Source organism: Sarcophilus harrisii, chromosome 5 (genome assembly GCF_902635505.1).
Source record: "Sarcophilus harrisii chromosome 5, mSarHar1.11, whole genome shotgun sequence".
NCBI classification, from domain to species: domain Eukaryota; kingdom Metazoa; phylum Chordata; class Mammalia; order Dasyuromorphia; family Dasyuridae; genus Sarcophilus; species Sarcophilus harrisii.
In genome coordinates, this window is record NC_045430.1 from 117,532,925 (window position 1) to 117,552,724 (window position 19,800).

The 19,800-nt window shown below is 33.8% G+C and overlaps 1 long non-coding RNA gene across 2 annotated transcripts in view; it reads left to right on the forward strand.

The window, feature by feature from the left end:
- LOC116419663 overlaps window positions 1-19,800 on the forward strand; it is a 168,585-nt gene that overhangs the window by 53,431 nt on the left and 95,354 nt on the right. For both annotated transcript variants that reach the window (XR_004229937.1, XR_004229938.1), the window contains 2 exons: window positions 10,067-10,217; window positions 14,382-14,484. This is a non-coding gene — a long non-coding RNA (uncharacterized LOC116419663). The remainder of the gene's footprint in view (window positions 1-10,066; window positions 10,218-14,381; window positions 14,485-19,800) is intronic.

Here is a 19,800-nt window from a genome sequence, read left to right on the forward strand (position 1 = left end):
AATGAGAAAGAATAAAGTAAATAAAGAAAAAAAAAAACACTTTGCTTTGTATTCTGAGTCCATCAGTTCATTTTCTAGTTAGGATGGCATTTTCCTTTGTGAATTCTTTGTACTTATCTTGCATCATTATGTTGATGAGAAGAGCTGGGTCAGTCATACTTTATTTTTTTATTTTTTTTTATTATAGTAACTTTTTATTGACAGAATCCATGCCAGGGTAATTTTTTTTACAACATTATCCCTTGCACTCACTTCTGTTCCGATTTTTCCCTCCCACCCTCCACCCCCCCCTAGATGGCAAGCAGTCCTATATATGTTGAATATGTCCTAGTATATCCTAGATACAATGTATGCGTGCAGATCCAAACAGTTTTCTTGTTGCACAGGGAGAATTGGATTCAGAAGGTAGAAATAACCCGGGAAGAAAAACAAAATGCAAACAGTTTACATTCATTTCCCAGTGTTTTTTTTTTTGGGTGTAGCTTCTTCTGTCCATCATTGATCAATTGAAACTGAATTAGGTCTCTTTGTCAAAGAAATCCACTTCCATCAGATTACATCTTCATACAGTATCATTGTTGACATATATAATGATCTCTTGGTTCTGCTCATTTCACTTAGCATCAGTTCATGTAATTCTCTCCAAGCTTCTCTGTATTCATCTTATTGGTCATTTCTTACAGAACAATAATATTCCATAACATTTATATACCACAATTTACCCAACCATTCTCCAATTGATGGGCATCCACTCAGTTTTCAGCTTCTAGCCACTACAAACAGGGCTGCCACAAACATTTTGGCACATACTGGTCCCTTTCCTTCTTTAGTATCTCCTTGGGGTATAAGCCAGTAGAAACACTGCTGGATCAAAGGGTATGCACAGTTTGATAACTTTTGGGCATAATTCCAGATTGCTCTCCAGAATGGTTGGATTCGTTCACAGCTCCACCAACAATGTGTCATTGTCCCAGTTTTCCCACATCCCTCCAACACTCATCATTATTTTTTCCTGTCATCTTAGCCAATCTGACAGGGTTGTAGTGGTATCTCAGAGTTGTCTTAATTTGCATTTCTCTGATTAATAATGATTTGGAACATTCTTTCATATGAGTGGTAATGATTTCAATTTCATCATCTGAAAATTGTCTATTCATATCCTTTGACCATTTATCAATTGGGGAATGGCTTGGTTTCTTATAAATTAGAGTCAGCTCTCTATATATTTTGGAAATGAGGCCTTTTTCAGAACCTTTAACTGTGAAGATGTTTTCCCAGTTTGTTGCTTTCCTTCTTGTTTACATTAGTTTTGTTTGTACAAAAGCTTTTTAATTTGATGTAATCAAAATTTTCTATTTTGTGATCAATAATGGTCTCTAGTTCATCTTTAGTCACAAATTTCTTCCTCTTCCACAAGTCTGAGAGATAAACTATCCTATGTTCCTCCAATTTGTTTATAATCTCATTCTTTATGTCCAAATCATGCACTCATTTTGATCTTATCTTGGTATACGGTGTTAAGTGTGGGTCTATGCCTAATTTCTGCCATACTAATTTCCAGTTATCCCAGCAGTTTTTGTCAAATAATGAATTCTTATCCCAAAAGTGAGGATCTTTGGGTTTGTCAAACACTAAATTGCTATAGTTGACTATTCTGTCTTGTGAACTTAACCTGTTCCACTGATCAACTAATCTATTTCTTAGCCAATACCAAATGGTTTTGGTGACTGCTGCTTTATAATATAGTTTTAGATCAGGTACAGCTAGGCCACCTTCATTTGATTTTTTTTCATTAATTCTTTTGAGATTCTTGACCTTTTATTATTCCATATGAATTTTGTTATTATTTTTTTCTAGATCATTAAAATATTTTCTTGGAAGTCTGATTGGTATACCACTAAATAAATAGATTAGTTTAGGGAGTATTGTCATCTTTATTATATTTGCTTGACCTATCCAGGAGCACTTGATATTTTTCCAATTGTTTAAGTCTGTTGTGTGGAAAGTTTTTTGTAATTTAGCTCATATAATTCTGACTTTCCTTTGGTAGATAGATTCCCAAATATTTTATGCTGTCGACAGTTATTCTGAATGGAATTTCTCTTGTATCTCTTGCTGTTGGATTTTGTTGGTGATGTATACAAATGCTGAGGATTTATGGGGATTTATTTTATAACCTGCAACTTTGCTAAAGTTATGGATTATTTCTAATAACTTTTTCATAGAATCTCTAGGGTTCTCTAAGTATACCATCATATCATCTGCAAAGAGTGATAGTTTGGTTTCCTCACTGCCTATTCTGATTCCTTTAATCTCTTTCTCGACTCTTATTGCCGAGGCTAGTGTTTCTAATACAATATTGAATAATAATGGTGACAGTGGGCAACCTTTGCTTCACTCCAGATCTTACTGGAAAGATTCCAGTTTTTCCCCATTGCATATGATGCTTACTGATGGTTTTAAATATATGCTCCTGACTATTTTAAGAAAAAGTCCATTTATTCCTATACTCTGAAGTGTTTTTATTAGGAATGGATGTTGGATTTTATCAAATGCTTTTTCTGCATCTATTGAGAGGATCATATGGTTTTTGTTAATTTGCTTATTGATATAGTCAATTATGCTAATAGTTTTCCTAATATTGAACCAGCCCTGCATTCCTGGTATAAATCCTACTTGATCATAGTGTATTATGCTGTGGATGATTTTCTGTAATCTTTTTGCTAATATTTTATTTAAGATTTTAGCATCGATATTCGTTAGAGAGGTTGGTCTATAATTTTCTTTCTCTGTTTTCAGCCTACCTGGTTTAGGTATCAGTACCATGTCTGTGTCGTAAAAGGAGTTTGGTAGGACTCCTTCAGTCCTTATTTTTTCAAATAGTTTATATAGCATTGGGGTTAATTGTTCTTTAAATGTTTGGTAGAATTCACATGTAAATCCATCTGGTCCTGGGGATTTTTTCTTAGGGAGTTGGTTAATAGCTTGTTCTATTTCTTTTTCTAAGATGGGACTGTTTAGGATTCAGTCATACTTTATCATCACACAATATTGCTGATACTGTGTACAATATTTTCCTGGTTCTGCTCATTTCACTTTGTATTAGTTCATATAAGTCTTTCCAAGTTTTTCTGAAATCTGCTTACTCATCATTTTAATTTTCACAATAGAATTAATTACATTACATTCATATAACACAATTTATTCAGCTATTCCTCATTGATAGGCATCCCTTCGATTTCCATATTTTCTCACCATGAAAACAGTTATAAATATTTTTGCACATATAAATTCTTTCCCCCCTTTTTAATGATTTCCTTGGGATAACAGACCTAGTAGTGATATTACTAAATCAAAGGCTATGCACAGTTTGATTGTCCTTTGGGCATAATTCCAAACTGTTTTTCATAATGATTGTATGAGTTCACAATTCCACCAATAGTACATTAGTGTCCTGATTTTCCCACATACTCTCCAGCATTTATTACTTTTCATTTTTTTTTTGTCATATTGCCCAATCTGATAGGTGTGACATAGTACCTCAGAGTTGTTTAAATTTACATTTTTCTAATCAAAAGTGATTTAGAGCTTCTTCATATGCCTATAGATGATTTTAATTTCTTGATCTAAAAACTGCCTATATGTATTCTTTGACCATTATCTATTAGATAATGTAATGAGTCTTAAAAGAACTAGTGGACAAAAAAAGATGGTAATGATTGTTATTTAATGGATCTGCAAATAGCACTATTCTATAAAAGAGAGCTTTACAAGTTTGGTAATATTCTGCCATCTAACCTTTTTTTACGTTTCTGAATAATCACAAATTTAGATGGTTTTTCCTTACATCTAATCATATCCTAAGACAGTTCAAACTAGAGCTGACCTTATTTATAGGTAAAGTGAGTGGCTACTCATATGGTATGATTAGAAGGAGAGAAGAAACTCTGCCCCCCCAAAAATCCTTAGATCACAGGTTTATAGTTATAAAGGACTTGAATGATCACATAGTTCATCCCAACAATTTTATAGATGAGGGAAATGATTCAGAGAGATTAAATGACTTATAATATGGCAAAACATCATAAGTAGAATTTGAACTTAGGTTTTTTGATTCTAAAGCTGAATACGGATATTATGTTGTATCCTTCTTGTCAAAGAATCTCCTTCATCAGTCCTGAAATTACAACCATTTAAGTTCTTAATGCATTAAACAGAAAAGGAGAGAGGTTTTTTGGGAGGAAATTGGAGGAATATCTCCAAAGAGTTATTCTCACATAATTTCACAACAAAAAAACCAAAACAAACAAACAAAAAACCCCAACAAAACCCAAAACTAAACAAAACATAACTTCAGAGATCATTTTATCTGGTATTCACAAAACAATCATTTCTATAATAAACTTAGCCAGTGAAATTCTGACCTCTTCTTGAACACTTGTAGTGAATAGTTCTAATTGTTAGGAAGTTTTTGTATTATGACTATACGAGCCTTTTTCAACTTCCAGTCATTACTCCTTGTTCTGGTCTCTTGGGTCACCCACAGATCTACTTCTTACATGATTCAGATTCGGGTAATTGAACATATCTATTGTGCTACTCTCTCTTCTCCCCCCTGGCTGAGAGTTCAAAAGTAAACCAAAGAGATTTTTACTGAGAAATAGTGCTCTAACTTCTCAAAAGTAGGAAAAAGATAAAATCCATGTGAACTCTGACCATCATAGTTTCCTTCAGGCCAAAAAATGAGCTAAGCATTGGTGTTGGGGAATAGAAGCTTAATTAGTTGAGAGCTTGAGTTATTTCCCTCAGAGGCAACTGTTTTAGCAGTTTCAGGCAAATCTCCTCCTGATTTCCATTTCCCAGATTGGGTTCAAATGCCACACACCTCTCATGCCTGACAGAATTGACTAAGAGAAGCTTGTGCTTACTCTGGTGATATGTGAAGAGAAGAACTGGGGAAGATTGTTCACTCAGGGGACTAAAACTATCCAAGAGGGAGCAGGTGGATTTCCAGTGAAAACAATCAACTCTACCTTCCATTTACTTTTATGCAGATCATTCAGTCTTAATCCATTAGGTACAAAAAGCATATTTATACTATATCATTCTGAACCATTATGCCTCTTCTTTCCAGGTTCCATTTTAATTTGTATCATTTATCATCTAGTTCATTCCATTATATTCATAGTTCATTCCATTATATCTATTGAACCTACAATACAGGTGTCAACAAACTCTCCAACAAATAAGCATCTGCAAATTATTATTATTATTATTTATGTTCATTTGTCTTAGCATCAGGATCTCTAGTTTCCTTTGCTTGTTGTCATCACTTCAGATATTTATAGATATTTCAAAGTCATGGATTTATTTTGTTGTTTAGTCATTTTTCAGTCATATCTGATTCTTCATGATCCTTTTCGGGGTTTTCTTGGCAAAGACAGGAGAGATTTTTCATTTCCTTCTCCAGCTCATTTTACAAATGAGGAAACTGAGGCAAATAGAGTTAAATAACTTGCCTAGAGTCACATAGCTAGGAAGTGTCTGAGGCCAGATTTGAACTCAGAAAGAAGAGTTTTCCTGATTCCAGGCTCAGATCTACTGTATCATTAGTATTAACTTTTTTTTTTTTTTTTTTTTTTTTTTTACTGAAATTTGCTTCTTATGAACTTCTGATGTCTCATTATTTCTTTTCCCCAACTCAAAATATCTAGCTTAGTGGATACCTAAAAGTATCTTTCTTCTACCTTCATTCTTTTAAATTTTAAATACTTTTGTTTTTGAAAATAGTTTTATAGATGTGTTTTGTTCTTCTATTGCAAATATTTACAAATTATTCTTATATTGTGAGAGGTTGCTTTTAACAAAGTTAAATTGCAAGGATGATACTTATACCTCTTGGGAACTATATCTCTATTAGGGCAGTTAGAAGATATATATATATAGATATAGATATAGATATAGATATAGATAAGGAGGTGGTATATTGATGTGATGAAAAAAAATGAAGAGGTTAAAAAAAGGATTATACTAGGAGAACAGGAAAGGGGAGGCTCCATATGAAGAGATCAAAAAGACCTATTACAGCAGAGGAAAACAAAGGAGGGGATAAACACTGTTTGCCTGAACCTTATTCCCTTTCAATTTGGCTCAAAAAGGGAATAATGTACACACTCAGTTAGGTATAGAAATTTATCTTACTCTGTAGAGAAGTAGAAGGAGAAAAAGGAAAGAAAAGGGAGAGAAACTGATTGAATGGAGGCAGATTAAAGGAGGCAGTGTTTAGACACAAAACACTGGTGAGGAGGACAGGGAAAAAGGTGAAAGAAAAGTATAAGGAGGTGGAAAAATTGTAAGGAGGGAAATACATAGTAATCATAACTCTGAATGTGAATGGGATGAACTCTCCCATAAAATGGAAGTGAATGGGAGAGTGGATTAAAATCATAATTCTACAATATGTTATTTACAAGAAACACATTTGAAGTAGAGAGATACACACAGAGTAAATGTATTTATTTTTATTTTTATTTATTTTTTTATTAGCTATTTTATTTTTTTATTTTTTTAATAGCCTTTTATTTACAGGTTATATGTGTGGGTAACTTTACAGCATTGACAATTGCCAAACCTCTACACAGAGTAAATGTAAATGGTTCAAAAAAAGTAAAGGACTGAAAAAATTAAAAGGCAAAATATTATATTTTACTTGAAGTAAAAAAAAGGCAGGATAGAAATCCTGATCTCAAAGTAAAAGCAAAAATAGATCTAATTAAAAGAGATAAGGAAAAAACCTACATCTTGCTGAAAGATACTATAGACAATGAAGTAATATCAATACTAAACATATATATATATATGAAGTGATATGACTTCCAGATACTTTGAGAAGTTGTGTTATAGGAAAATATATATAGCAAAATTATACTAGTGGAGAATCTTAACATTCCTCTCTTAGAACTAGATAAATCTAACCACATTTGCAAAAAACAACAAGAAGTTAAGGAGGTTAATAGAAATTTTGAAAATTTAGTTAAAAAAAAAATATATATATATATATATTCCCCACCCCATGCCCTGGTGATGATCGGCACCTACACAAAAATCTTAACAACAAATCTTAGAAACAATCAATAATATCATCAAAGAGAATGACAATAGAGACAAAATACTAAAATTTGTGGGATAGAGTCAAAGCAGTTACTATTAATAAAGGACCATGTAAAGATGTATTAAAAATTAATTGGAAACTAAATGACATAATCTTAAAGAATGAGTGAGTAAAACATCAAATCATAGAAACAATAAATAATTTCATTGAAGAGAATGACAATAATGACATGATATACCAAAATTTTTGTCATGCAGCCAAAGTAGTACTTAGGGGAAATTTTACATTTGTAAATGCTTATGTGAAAAAAAGAGAAATAACAGATCAATGATTTGGGCATGTAGCTAAAAAAGCTGCAAGAAAAGGAACAAATTCTCTCTTTCCCCTTCCAATTAAATACCAGATTAGAAATTCTGAAAATCAAATGAAAGATGAACAAAATTAAAAGTGAGAAAACTTGAAATAATAAACAAAACCAAGAACTGGTTTTATGGAAAAAAACCAATAAAATAAACTCTTAGTTAATCTGATTAAAAAAGAAGAAAATCAAATTATCAGTATGAAATGCAAAATGGATATCAAAAGTTTTTGCACAGACTAAGTCAATTCAACCAAGATTAGAAGGGAAGTAGAAAGCTGAGAAACTGTTAGTATTTCTTATAAAGTCAGTCTTTCTTATAAAGGCTCCATTTCTAAAATATGTAGAGAAATGAATCAAATTTATGACTACAAATCATTTCCCAATTGATAAAAGGTCAAAGGATCTTCAGATGAAGAAATTAAAGCTATCTACAATCATATAAAAAAATATTTGACACCATTATTGATTAGAGAAATGCAAATTAAAACAACTTTAAGGTAACCACCTCATCATACCTATCAGATTGACCAACAGGGCAGAAAAGGAAAATGATAAGTGGTGTATATGGATGTGGGAACATTGAAACATTAATGCAATGTTGGTAAAGTTTAAAAGTGATCCCACCATTCTGGAGAGTAATTTGGAACTATCCTCAAAGGACTATAAAACTGTGCACTCTTTGGTCTAGCAATTCCAATATTAGGTCTGTGTAAAGGGCAGAACTCTGGAGAAGTATACTTGAAAGGTGTTAACTCAGTGGATTGATAAGACAATGGTTATCTAGTTTAGCATGGGGATTAATAGTTCTCTAGTTTACATGTACTTAATACTTAATAGTTCTACAAGATTGACACCTATGATGATGCACTTATAATAGAGTATATAAGAGCCAACAAAGACTGGGGGAGAGACATTCCATCTCCCTCCCCCCCCCCCCCCCCTCCCGCTCCTTCCCCGTCGTGGTGGCTGGCCTTTCCTCCTGAATTTTTTCACTGAAACCAAGACCCAATCCAGAGGGCCTCCAGAAAGCTAGCTGAGCCCCAGGTGAAGGAGAACTCTGTGAAGGAAACAGTAAAGACTTTTGGATTTTATCCTTGACTATTCTCGTGGTGATTACTCTGTTAAAACGAAGGCTGGTCCCAAGACCTCCAGAAAGCTAACCAGAACATTACAGGTCTGTATTCCAAAAAGATTATAAAAAGGGAAAAGGACTGACATGTACAAAATATTTATAGCTGCTTTTTTTGTGGCATCAAAGAATTGGAAATTGAGGGAATACCCATCAATTGAGGAATGGCTAAACAAACTATAATATATGAATGTAATAGAATACTATTGTGCTATAAGAAATTGTGAGTAGATGGATTTCAGAAAAACCTGGAAAAGACTTACATGAAATGATGTAATGTGAAGTGAGCAGAAGCAGAACACTATATACAGTAAGAGTAATACTGTGGGATGATTATCAACTATGATAGTGTTAACTCTTCTCAGCAATATAATGATCCAACCTAGCTCTTCTCAGCAATACATTAATCCAAGATAAATCCAAAAGATTCATGATGGAAATGCTATAGCCATCCAGAGAAAGAACTATGGAGTCTAAATATAGATTGAATCATCCTATTTTCACTTTTTCTTTCTTTTTTGTTTTTTCTTTATTGTGGTTTCCCCTTTTTGTTCTGAGTCTTCTTTTATAACACATCAAATGTGGAAATATGATTAATATGATTGAACACAAGTAACATATAACAGATTGTGTCCTGTCTTGGGAAAGGAGGGAGAAGAAATTAGAACTCAAAAATCTTATAAACATGAATGGTGAAAACTAAAAAACAAAACAAAACAAAACAAAGTAAAACTATTGGGAGATGGAGAGTCTTTTGGGAGGAATAGCAAGAAAGTCACTGCCACTGGATTGCAAAGTACATTAGTCAGAAATGGAAGAATAAGGTGTAAAGAGTCTGGAATGGTGGTAGAGATGACTCTAAATGATAAAAGAGTATTTTATATTTGATCTTGAAATTAACAGGCAGCAACTGAAATATGTTGAGTATGGGATGGAGAGGGTTTGGAGATGTAATATGATTAGACCTGTGCTTTCGGAAAATTACTTTTATAGTTAAGTGGAGGCTGAACTTTAATATAGAGAGATTTAGAGCAGGGAGAACAAATTGAAGGTTATTGTAATTGTCCATGTAAAGAGTTCAGATTTTGACATGTTGAAATTTAAGATGGTATACTCTGTTCCTGGCTATAATTTCTATTTTAAGCAGTTGTCCAGAAATCCAGATTCCATTTTCACATACTACTTTTTCAACTAATTTCACTTTCAAGCCAATTTCTCTTTTCTTCAACTTTCAATATAAATGGGCAGCAGAAAAGAAAACAAGGCAATCTTAAGGTTTTCAGTTTTTGACCAATGCTTTATCTTTTTTAGTAACACTTTCTAAATTCGTTTAGCTTAAATGGATACATGTAAATTATTAGAACTTGGTAGGTATTATCTGTCTTGATAAATGATGAGATGTTCTCTGTTATGAACTGGGTATAAGTCTTAGAAAGATAATAGATCTTTCTCTTCTATCTTTCAGGTTAAAGTTGGTATACCTGGACAGGAGGAACTACACTGTAACTCTTGATTTTTTCTTCTAATCCTTATTGGATTAGCTCTTGTGCCTTAAAACATTTCTTGGTGGATAAGCAAGTGCTTCCTCCTTAGAGAATTAAACTCTTCCTCTTGAGGTGAGCATCAAATTTGTTTTTAGCTTCAAGTGTACAGTTGTTCTTTTTTTTTTTCTTTTCTTCCTCTTCCCTGTGTCATACTTTTTGCTCTCTAGAATTCAAACAAAATTCTGGTTTCCTTATCTTTTACCTCAGGCCCTTCCCACCTCCCACCTCCCAGCCTGAAGCTCTATTATAGTTTTTATTTTATTTTTTAAAGAAATATTTGCCTTTATAGCCTGGATTTGGGGAAGACATTCCTTAAGTCTCTTTCTCTTATTTTTTGGTATAGAGAACTACTGTCACTTAGAAAATGGATTAGCTCTAATTTATCTGTGGCAGAAATACAAATAAATGTTGCGCAATAATATGTTACTGCAAAATTATCTCTTGTTCTTCACACTTAATCAAATTTTCAGTCTTGTATGTTTTTTAGTATTTGTAAGTATTTATGCCACATCCCTAAGCACCTCCTTAAGGCTTTTACATCCTGTTTTTTGGACCATTTTTATAAATTCAATGGTGTAAGGAACTCCTATTGAATGACTTTTCTCAGGGTTAACCAGCTATATGGTTGTTATAGGTTGTTAAAGACAACAGAAATGTTTTTGATTCCTTATTCAACTTTCTGTCCCCTACTACATGTAATTCTTTATAATCTTTTAATAATTTGACAGCTACACTCCTCTTTTCATTCTTATCGCATGCTGACCTCCTATTTTACCAGCTAGCCCTACCCATGAATCCACTCTGCCAATTTGTTTTGCTCATCAATTGGTTCTATTTACCTTTTCTTGCCAACGTTGCTTGCCAGTTGCCAATGTCTTGTTTTCTTTCTTCTCCTTGAGTCTTTTTTAAAGTCCTTATTTTATAATCCTTCTTGAATTACCTGGGCAAGAGGAAAAAAGACTCTTCCATGGAAGAGAAGGGGTTAAGTCAAGACTTTGAAGTAGCAGGAAATGTACAGCCTAGTTTCCTCAATAAATCTTCTCCATAAAAGTCTAGAATATGCACTAGGTTGAATTCTGATGGCGAAATCCTCTGAAAAAGACACAATGAGTCATTTTTCCAATTCAGGGTACTTAAGAATACAGACAGAAGCATGTAGGGACACCAGGGTGAGAATATGTCATATATAGAGTATTTTGGAATCCAAGGACTGAAAGCTGGTAGAGACTGGGTATCAGGATAGGAAACCCTGAAACAGGAAAAGATGCCAGGAGATCCTTGAAATAATTTAGGGTACAGAAACAGGTGCAATCTGGCAGTTATGTTGTTCAGTACTTAGTTTCAGGTTGGACTGAGGGGATGAACCTGCATCTAGGGGTTTTGGAGAGTAGTCTATATCAGGTCCTGTATACTAAGCAAGGAACAAGCCCAGAAGCAAACAGTGGATGTAAGACTGATTCCAGCAGCAGAATGTGGTCTCAATTCTGGCTTCTAGCCCAGCTTGAAGCCTGTAGGGAAACAAGTAGGACAGAAAATCTAGATCAAAAGAGAGCCTGAAGTTCCATTGCTCTGAATCTGCTATACCTCCCAGTGGACTAATAGTGACTGAGTCCAGAAGTAGTTACAGAAATTCCCAGCCGGGGTTGGCAATATGCAGAATTCTGACTAGGAGAAAAGTGCATAATTCACTCCAAATCCCATGGGCTTTCAGGACTCCAGTCTGAACTATGAAAACAGTAGGTGAAGAAGAAGACAATTAAAATACTATTTAATACTATTAAAGTAACTGGAAAGCTCAAAACAATTCAGAGAAGAATGATTTGAAAATATTTATAAGCAAGGTATCAAAGAAAAGTACAACTTGAACAGAGATTCAAGCATAATTTCTAGAAGAGTTAAAGCAAGAATAAACAAGGAAAGAATAATTTTCAAAAATGAGACTAGTAGAGGAAAACTGTGATAAAAAAGTAAGAACTTTAAAGAAAAGATAAAGGATAATTCACAGCTTGGAAGAAGGGATTTAAAACATTATCCTAGAAAATAACTCCCTAAAAATTAGAATTAACTAAGTAGAGGCTAAAGACTATGAGACATCAATAAATTTTAAAACAAAAGCCTGGAACCATAGAAGACTCCTCAGAATAGGATTCCAACAGAGGGGTCCTTTGGTTGCCAGGAACCAAATATACTGAGTATATTGTATATTTGATACTAATGAAGTTATCAAAGGCAAATTTCTTCTTCAGCATTTTTTCTAGGGACTTGGCTAAGCATAACACTTTTTTGAATCTTTGCAATTTGAAATATTTACCATTGAGAAAGCCAACATAAAAGAATCTATGAGATTTAAATTAATTTTGGCTTGCCATAGGTACAAAAACTTTGTCTATTGTCTCACTTTGTAATTTGGCATGCTTCTATGGGAACAAAAGGTGGAAAAAGATCTAGTAGAAGACTTTGGGACTTTTCTTTTAGGGAAGATAAGGATAAGATGGAAGGAACCAGTCCAGGAAAAAAAAATTCTAAAAGTTAAAAGATAATTACAAATCTTTAGTAAGATGTAGTCAGGAGTAAGATCTAAAAATGTTCATTTAATTCAGTGTTCAAGTCACTGTGCTCAGTGATGATAGCTAAATACACTAAAATATTGGCTTGAAACAGAAATAAAGGTATTCAAGAAAATGGATTTAAGTTTAAGGGCTTCTACTTTTGGGAAGGAGTTTTCCTTTGGACTTTGTGTCTACCTCATGAAAAGGGTTGAAATAGTCTGTGAAACCATAGATAGAAAGCACTGAAGTCACATAGCATCTGTAATTACATGGGATATCAACAGCAGAGGCCAAAAGGGAAGCAGTCTATTAGACAAAACAGATGTAAAATTGCAAAATTGATGCAAGAGCATCAATAATCTAGTGATGGACACAACAACCTTATACATAAATTTAATGATAATCTCACATCAGCAGATGATATTAGTGGCTCTGAGGAACCTAAAACAGTATTTCAGAGGCAGTATTCCTGAAGTGCCTGGATATATATGTTCTCTACCTGGCTGCCCTCTCCCACACATGTTCCTAGGCTGTTTGTTCTCTTCCCACCAGTTTGTGAATATATATGAGTATACTGCTGTGTCTATGGGGGAAGATTTTCCTTCACATTTATTTTTCTATGCCATGAAATTAAAAGCATTTTATTTTGAACTGTGTCTTCTGTTTAATGTATTAAAATATATGTGAGACCTCCTGAGATGTAATTTTGATCAGATGTTGACCCAAAGCTTTTTTTGAATTTAAGGTAGCTTTCAGGGAGTCCCCAACTGAGAGGCACCTGGACTCAAAGAATTACAGAGGTTATATTTATTATTGAGGTAGGGATAAGGTCAGTGTGGCAGAATTAAAATATTATCATGTTATATTCCTAATCATCTCAAAAGGCATTAATTATTCTTCTCTACATTAAGTTTTCTGTGATCAAAGTATACTAAAGAATTGGTGTGAAAAAGGCTTTTAAAAGAGATTTAGAAGCTCACAAGGCCCAAAGCATATAGGTTAGTAGGAAAAGTCTACATAACAAATCAGGAGACTTGAATTCTGGTGTTTTATCAAATAGCTGTATGACCTGACTTATATGATTTTTTTTGAAAGCACCCATATCCTGGGTTTGGGAGGGGACCACACCTTAATTACTGCGAAGCCTAGCTCTAGGAAAGTCATGTCATGGATTTGGCTTTCTTCATCATGTCATCTGCAGTATCCTCTTACACATGGTCATTCTTGAGTTGTTGCAGAGACCACCTCTTCTTGGGCGACTGAAATCCAGACTGAGAAGCTTCCGATCCCTTGAATTTACAAGATTACTACCAGGGGTTGGGAACATCAACTCAGAATCATTATTTGGTCACAGAAACACAAAGCACAAGAAGTTTTGGTGTTCAAGGGCACTCTCAGACTCATCTAGAAAGGCTTATGATCTCCTTGTCATATCTGACCAATTGCTATTTGTCCTGGGGGATAGGGAGAAAGAAGTCCCTTCTCAGTTACTCACTGAGGGATAGGCTCAAAGACCTGATACTTTTGACAAATGGGAAGAAATAAATCTAGAGTATAGAGTCACTCTTCTTAAAATTTATTGACTAGACCAATCTTCCTGCCTCAGTGGCCAGGTATCAGTGCTACAGTCCCAAGTGACAGGGGCAATGGGGTTAAACCACTCTGGTGTTGCTTGTATTTTCATAAGGGGACCACTCAATGTCAGGAGGCAGGACATAGGATCGTTCTGTGCATAATTCCTGAGATGATCCTCTAAAGCCTTATCCCCACACTTTCTCCTCCAACAAACTGTGAGTATCCCCAATATTTAGCATAATTCTTGGCCCATAGTAGGTGCTTAATAAATGCTTGTGGACTAACTACAATTTAATGTTAATAGGCAGGAATTTTTGAAATATTATTATTTGAAAAAAAACTGCAATTAGAAAAAATTCTTTTCCTACTTTCAAAGTTACTCATGGGAAGTTGGAGTTGGTATTAATCACATGGAGGATTAATGGAAAAAAATGCAGTATTTCACTCATTTTTGCTTAATTTAATTAGTTTGGAGATCTTAAAAAAACAAGGGTCTGAGTTTTCCTTGAATTAAATACCAGTTCACCAGTTCCTAGAATATTGTGAATACTTAAAATGCATGTAGCTACTAGGTCTGTGAGACTAATTTTTGAAGCATCTTGTTCAAAGACTAGAGGATGAGGAGAGATATGAACTTTATCATTGGTCATGATATAGAGGTAGGTTGATAAAATTAGTCTATTCTGCAGGAACTTGTTAACCTAGAGTTCCTGAACTTATTTTTTTTTTAATTTTGAGAATGGCATTTAAGTATAATTTGCTTCCTTTGTAATCCTATGTAATTTACTTTATGACTTTAAAAACATTATCCTGAGAAGAGGTCCATAGGCTTCTTCCAAAGGATCCTACGTGCAAAAAATGTTAAGAACCCCTGATGTCTTTGCATCTTGGTAATCCATGTTGTTGTGAATTATTTAGCCATCTTTAGTATCCAATTCATCAATTGTCTCTGCCTCTGAGCCTCATTCTTCTTCTTTTTGATAAATGATTTTAACGCATCAAAAGTCTTATGAGTTGGGATTTGTAATTAACAATAATTGTTGAAGAGAGATAAAAATATCACCTGGAGAATGAACATAACAGGAAAAGTTTAATTTATAGATGGTTTTCTTATTTCTTTTTCAGACACTAAATTAAAGAATACTTCATTTGAGTTTAAGATCCCCTCCTCAAATAAAACAAAATGAAAGCACCAAACTTTGTTATTTACTGATTCCAGTTTGGTTTTTACTCTTAAAAATTCTAAAGGGATTTGACATTTTCTTTCATTCAGTCAGTCTTTTTCTTCATATCTAATGAACACACTCCCACAACAATGGTTCTCAGATCTCTGACATCTGCAGGGGACTGTACATAGGTCACAGGCTAAGAACAACACCACGTCGGCATTGACTTGAAAAAAAGGGAAAACTTCAAAGAGAGAGATGGCTATGAGGTCTTTGCTTTCAAGACCTCATAGCAAGTTTCTCCTGTTTATTATTTTTTTGTTTGATTGCATAATAATGTAGTATGTCATTCTTTGGTCTGTGACCTTTGGTCAATTCCCTGTACAGGAATCAGATTGGAGAATTTTTTCTATGAGCATGTTTACTCTGAGAAAAATAATGATAATAAAAAGAATAAGAGAGCATAAAAGAAGTATGGGGAAAAGAGAAAAAAGATTTGTAGCTGAGGGAAGAATTTTTTTATTTTACAGATTAGGAAACTGAGGTCTAGGAATGGGATGTAATTCTTTCAATATCACAGAAAAAAGGAAGTAACAGCACCTAGATTTAAAACAAGGTCCTCTAAATCTAAATGCAAAGTTTATTCCACCTTACCAGGGGCTTAGGCCAAAGTGTTTTCATCAGTAGTAGATGTTAATAAGATCTTTTTTTATAAACAATATAGATTAAATAGAGGGTATTGTTCATGTCTGTCCCTAGACAATTGTTCTCCAATTTTTCCAGTATTGTGGGGGGCATCTTCGACTTCATTCTCTTTCTGCGATGATTTAAGTGCTTCTGCACCTCTGAGTGACCTAAGGCATCAAGATTTTTAAATCTTGAACTAATGAATTAAGTCTTAATGGAAAATTTCTCTCTTAACATAGGACCTCTCCCATGCATGAATAATTAATGTCAATTTAGAGCTCAGGGGATGTCTAGGAGAAATCAATATGGAAAATTAACTTTTTCCCCCTTTAACAACAAGATCTACTTCGGGTATAATTAAGTGCAAGGAAGGGTTTAACACCCTTTATCAATTTTTAAAAAAAGCAAACACGTGATAACATTGGCTTTAATTTTCATTTTATTTCACATTTGTTGGAAGTACCTAGAATATTTTGGGAGCTGAAAACAATTGTATCTGAATAGCATATCTGTTTTGATGGAAGTAAAGCAATAATTAGAAGACAGAGGTCGGAAAAAAGAAAGAATGAAATACTACCTGACCTTAGCTTAGATTCATAAAAGCCTAGATTAAAGTTCTGATTTTGCTACTGATCTTATGGGACAAGTCATTTCCTTTTTTTAACCCTTATTTTCTTCTTCTGTAAAATAAAAATGTTGAACTGAATCTTTAAAGTCCTTTCCCGAATATGACAGGATTTTCCTCATCCTTATAGCCATCTCTTCCTTCCAAATCAAGGGAATGGGTTAAGTTCTATAATAGACCTCCATCACATCATAGAAGTGATTGACCCTTACAGCCAAGTGAGACTCTAAGAGCTCCAGTTTGTTTACTGCCTGCTTTGGGTATTTAAGTCACCCTTTCTAGTCCTTACACATCCAACCTGGGATTCTTAATCCCACCCTCCTAGTGTAGTATGTATGAAGAAACTCTAAAGGAACTCCCAATCGAAGAGTATAACAATTGGACAAGAGCTGATATTATTTTTTTCTAACGAGAACTTAAATGTATCAATGATCACATTTACATAAATTTCTTAATTCAGAGAGGGAAAAAAGATAATGACTGGCATTTTAGGGTTCAGTTCTCTATATCTGAAGTGTAGCTGTGTGGTTCAGTGGCTAGAGTGCTGGGAGATTCATCTCCTCCAGTTCAAATCTGGCTTCAGACACTAGCAAGCTATGTGATCCTGGGCAAGTCACTTAACCCTGTTTACCTTGGCTTCCTCATATGCAAAATGAGCTGGAAAAGGAAATGGCAAATCATTCTGATATCTTTGTCAACAAAACCCCAAATAAGTAATGACTACAACAACTCAATAACAAAAAATCTGTGTACTTGCATTGTTCAATATGTCCTTCCATTTTAATTATAAAGTTGGCCCTCAAAGCTGGAAGAATTCCACACTTACAGACAGATTTCTTTGTCTTCCTCAAAGTAATTCCTATACATGAGTTGGACAAAAATGTCTCAGAAAAATATTCCATAGAAAAAACAATTTTCGGACCATTTTTTTTCATCCCCAAATTCAGTAGTTTTCAGGATTTATGTTTACTATGTCACGTTTTGGAAGCTAAGAAGTTATCAGTTTTGGGGAGACTTTCCAGAACCACTGTAACAAAAGTCAAATGTAGTGATAGCACTAATATCAAAGAACTGCACTATTAGAAGGAATAGTTAGAGGGGGAAAATAGTCCAATCCATATTAGGAAAAAAATGCCCTTTCCAAGATTCCAGCAGATGTTAGATCATAGAATCACAAATTTAGGTCTCGGCAGTTAGAGATTATGTTGTGCAGTCTCTTTGTTTTATCCAGAACATCGTGTGACTTTCCCAGGGTTACATAGATAAAGTTATTTATACCTGTGTCTGTTCAGTTCAGTGCACTGTCCATTGTACCAAGCCTTTTCTAGAAAATTCTTAGTGGGAGAAAATCAAGACAGTCTTGATTATTATTATATTATATTATACCACATCATATTACATTATATTATATATAATAAGCTTATTATATCATAGCATATATTATTATTAACCTTAATGAAGCTAGGTAATTTAGATAATTAGCATTTTAAATTAGCCATATCAAGATATTGTAGAGTTTGATGTCATCTAAACAATACAAATTTTTTTTCAGGTAAATTGTTATAGAACTAAACCATTCCCATCTTGTGAAGTTGCTTTTTAATTATAGTATGATATTTCAATATATCACTATTTAATTTCTCATTAGACTCAGCCCATAGAGATATTTTTAGATCCTCTTTCTGTTATCCATTGTGTTAGTTATCTCTCTAGCTCTGAATTATCTGGAAATATGATAAACATGTGATCTTTATCCAAGTCAATCATAAAAATGTTAAACCATTTAGAACCAAAGACTAATCCTTGGAGCACTCAATTAGAGATCTATTCCAACTTGATAAAGAATTATTAATGAGATTTGAGTCTGACCATTGTCTTAGTTTTGAATCTACCAACCATACAATCCTCTAGACCAAATTTCTTCTATTCCACAAAATGCATGAGAGATTTTATAAAATGGTTTCCTTAAATGGAGGTAAATTATGTGTTCAGTAGTCTCCTTACCTATCTCTTAAGTAAAAGCAAATACATGTAGGATTTCTGAGTTTGTCAGTGTGGAGAACTCCCTTCATCTATGACTTAATAGATTAATCTTAAGGAGCTCCCCATGACACACAGAGATTAAGTGATTTGTGAGGGGTCATATAGCCAGTGTCCATCATGCTATTTGAACTTGGACTTCAGTACTAGAAGATCATTGATTTAGAGTTAAAAAGACCTCAGAGTTCATTCAATCCAGCTAGCTCATTTTTCTGGATGAGGCTAAGAGAGGTTAAATGATTTCTCTGGGGTCACACAGCTGATATGTTGCAGAAGCAAGATGTGAACCCAGGACTATTCTGATTTAATAGTAACTAGCAATCTTTTGGGGGGAAAATGAAAAAAAAAAAAAAGAAAATTATCAGTGTGTAAATGTGTGTGCAAGACAATTTATCTTGTCAACATTTAATTAATTTTAATTTAATAATAACTTTTAATAGAAGGAGGCAAAAAGTGGTTGATTAAAAAAAAAGTTTAGTCTGGCGCAATCTGTTTTTTTATTTTATTTATTTTTACAGGAGCTATATTTTCACTGGAGTAGGAAACTCTTGGGGAGGAACTTTCCTCTACCAAGCTGTAGAGCATATGCTTTACAACTTATATATTAAGTTAATATTATTATTATTAACAGAATTAAGAGCGTTAAGAGAATAAATGATTTGCTTACCATCATAGCTGACCCTCCCTCATCCATAGGCTATGTTCGAATAAACCTTAAAGTCAGGTCTTATTGCCTCCAAGGCCAGCTCTGTATCTCTTACACATTTAACCTTTAACCTCTAACCAGTTTTTGATGAAATCACTTTGGTACCTTTAGATGTTAACTACATTTTTTTTATCTTTATTGGCTACTTATGAAAATATATTAGAATTCTGAAAGGAACTGAAGATAAGCTTATTTATTTACAGTTTGCAGACCCACTCTTTCCTTTTTTGAATATCAATACAAAGCTTGTCCTTCAGTTCTGGGGCACCTCTCTTGTTCCCCACTGTCTTTCAGTGATTACTGACAG